The sequence below is a fragment of the Aplysia californica genome, unplaced genomic scaffold (genome assembly GCF_000002075.1).
Source record: "Aplysia californica isolate F4 #8 unplaced genomic scaffold, AplCal3.0 scaffold00220, whole genome shotgun sequence".
NCBI classification, from domain to species: Eukaryota; Metazoa; Mollusca; class Gastropoda; order Aplysiida; family Aplysiidae; genus Aplysia; species Aplysia californica.
Window position 1 is genome coordinate 262,200 of NW_004797490.1, and position 3,848 is coordinate 266,047.

A 3,848-nucleotide genomic window follows, 5' to 3' on the forward strand; every position below is an offset into this window, starting at 1 on the left:
TGCCTTGACGACATCCACCAAAGACTATAAAATGCATGGATAGCTTTTGTGAAATAAAAAAAAGATATTGAAGACGAAATTAAAAGTATTTAACGGCAATATATTGGCTGTATTGACGTATAGTTCAGAGAATGAAAGACTAACAAAACAATTTAAGGAAAATTCAAAAGCTTCCAAACAAAATGTTTTGGAAGAATCCTGCTAATAAAATTGCATGAATTTATTACAAATAATTAAGTGTTGGAAATAGCTGGAATTAACGAATTGTGCCCTCTCTACTAGGGTTCGAGGATCCAGTGTCAGAATCTCCGCAAGTTTATTTAGACGAGAAAAGAATGTTCGGGGTAAACGATCAGTGAGTTTGTCAACTTGCTACGTTCAACCCGATTATGAATACCCCAGCATACTTTTCACTGTACTCAGGGGCGGCTCGTCCATAGAGCACGGTCGTGCACTGCCGTCCAAACATTTTAATGTGCACAACACCCACAAAGAGACAATAAAAGAACCTTTACCTTCCACCATCCTCGCCAGAGCTTATTCGTTCTTTACAACATCTACAACCCTACAACATCTACTATAGAATATATCAAGTTCTTGAGCATCACCCTAGTAAAATATAGCATGTTCAGTGGTGTAATCTATCTCGAAAAATGCTCTATGGGCCGACCCAAACAACGACGATGTTTTGACCGAGTTTCTTAGTTCATAAATATTAATAAGGCGGCACAATCTCAGTGTGCACCAGCCGAACAAAGCCCATAGAGGCAGTCTAAAAATAGCGCGATCTCAGACCAGTTCACGATAGCCTACACAATTCAATGCACGTATTATGATAGCTTTGGAGCAATCCACCGGAATGCACACACTGATGTGCGATTGGTCCATTGTCTTGCCATTTATATCTCTAGCCCCACCTCTGTAACCCTGAACTTGAGCGAGGTCTACATGACGTAATTAGGTCACTGCGTTAGAAGTTGGAATGGTGTAGCGGTGAAAGTTTTATTACTCGAGTGTGTATTCCAATGCAGGATGAATGAAGTTGATTGCAAATAAAACCAGTTCACCTAACGAAGTAACAAGAAGAGAGTGAAAGAATTAGGCCCTCACCAACCCAAAGATATCAAAATAATACAACCAACAAAAAGTGGAGTGGTTTACAGTCAGCGTTAGCAAATACTCATTGTACTCATAACGAACTAGATCTAGTGAGAAACAACAGGCACGTATTGTGTAAGGTTATTGGGTGTATTTTGCTCTGTGAAACTCACGAACTCGCCCTTGGCGGTCGTGAAAGGGGTGATTAGTCGGGAAACAGAGGTATTTTTGGCTAACGCTATGCAGGATAGACTTTACAGTTTTTGCCCACTCTACAAAATTAATGCTTCGGCATTCTCAGACGCGTTTGTCACCGGAATATTCCATGGCCGTCTGAAACAAAGTGGAATTTACAGTCTCGACTAATTAGCACAGTCTTCATTTGGAAAGGAGAGATCCAGCTTTGTCTTGCAGAAATCTAGTCTGAGCAGTCGGACGACAATTCCATACACGCTGGTATCCTGAATGCATTAAAGAGCAAAACATTTCTCTTCTTTTTGCACTTTTTCAACAAAGTGTTCACGCACGTTGTCGCTGTTTTTTGGGATCCTCTAACACAGAAGTAAAACGCCCATAGCAACCAAACAAGTTTAAAGTAGCCGTCGATGAAATTACAAACAGTATACATGTTCTATCAACAAAACAGACCTCAGAAATCACGCTTCCAAGAGACGCAGACATTACAAAACCAACGAAATTGCAGCAAAGCAGGCCTGTGACATAACAATAGTTTCTCAAATTGTTGACAGTTTCTTGAAGCAAAATAAATTCAACGTACTATCAACTTTGTCTCCTCCAAATTCCAAGACTACCAAAAGTCGTTTCATACAGTTCTTTTAGGATCGTTTACAGAAAAATTACTGTTTGCATAAAATCAAGTTACAAACAGAATTATAAGTATTACATTGCAATGAAATATTTAAGTCTGTTCAAGGTCGTACCTTTATTCAACTCTGTGGCGTCGGTGGCCTAGTGGTTAGGCTCTCGGACTCGCAACAGTAAGGTCCTGGGTTCGAATCCCGTCAGGGGCCCGACGTTGTGTCCTTGGGAAAGGCACTTTGCACAAAATTTCCTCACTTCACCCAGGTGGAAATGGGTACCCAGCTATAGACAGTGAAAGATCTTGTTAGTTTGATAGTATTTAAGCGCGTGAAATCCGCAGCTTGCACTGTATGCTTCCGCGGAAGCTGAGAATGTTTCTGAGTGTTCTCAGAGGGTCTGCTGGGGTAATAATAGTTGTGAAGCGCATGGATATGCGCTATATAAATGCAATTATTATTATTATTATTATTATTATTATTATTTAACTCTGAAGGACTACAAACTCGACACAACATTTAGAGAAGTATGCAAAATCCTAGAAATAGCACTGACTTTTATGTCGATCTGCAAGGACATCATTGACAGCATGCCCAACTTCGTCAACAGAATAATGGACACTTTTGCTGCAGCAAAAGAACGAATAGTAGATTTCTTCTTCTAATAGATTTTCTCAAAACAGGTAGGGTGAAGAAAACATCTCATTTACCGTGCCCTTGACTATCTTCAACCTGCTTTAACCTAATTGTGCACGCCCACTTTTAAGACCCGCGAGCCGCCAAGACTGTACTGTCTTCCCACTCAGCTCCTCTCGACACTTGTCTTGGCCCCATAGAATAGGCTAACACTAACAATGTCACCTTAGCAGAGACTGTGCCCACCATTTCGGAACTTCACGGTGACCGTAACGATGGTTCCAGTAGGGAACAGGATAGAGGGTGCCCACGTCCCTCGTGACTCATTGGAGCAGAGGAAGATAGAACTGGCGCTAACATTACTTTAAACGCAATCCCACAACATCACTCATCACCACCATTATATCTAAAATCATCATTGCTCTCAGATCATTAACTAACATCTATAATCCTTTAATCTGTATCTGTAACAGTTATTTGTTTTACTAAGTATGCACGTAGTACACTTTTGGACACAATCATACGAACTTTTTTTCTACGAATCAGATGGCTTCAATCTCATATATATAAATGGGCAAGAGATTAAAAAATGTATAAAAAGAAGATATCAACACGACCATAAAAAAGAGAAGATGGAGATATCTAGGACATGTTCCAAGAATGCCGAAGACAAAATTGCTCTATCAGACATGATACTGGAGACGAGCTGGAAAACGAAAACGAGGAAGACCAACTGGAAGCTAAAGAGGCACAATAAGGGATGAAGCAATCACCCAGGGCCTGGATATGCTGAAAATGGAGAAAGTGGCCGGGGACATACAAGTGTGGCGTCGACTGCTTTCTGCCTTACGTACATGACGGTATAGCATGGGTCTCAATACTCCGCTATTTAGCGGATTTCCGCTACCGCCATGTCCTCCGCTACAGCGAAAGCGGGTCAATCAGAAAGAGAGGTGCTGGGAGCAGAGTGACAACCAGGCCTCAGGAATTACCCGGGAATTTGAAAAAACAAATCGCCGAGACGCTGGAAAATACATAAAAGATCTCGAATATTATTTGAAAACCAAATCCGATAACGTCTTTAAGTTCATTTTTTGCCGGTCACGATTGTAATGTTAATTCCGCTTTTCCCGGTTTGAGAGTACGTTTCACGCGAACAGGCGGCTATGGCGGCAAGCGGAATTGTATGTGACACTGAGGCTCGACCGGAAAATCAAGTTCTCAGAAATTAGTCTGTAAAAGTCTGAATACGCAACATTTGTAACATGCAGGTTCTGCATTACAAACGTGGTGTCG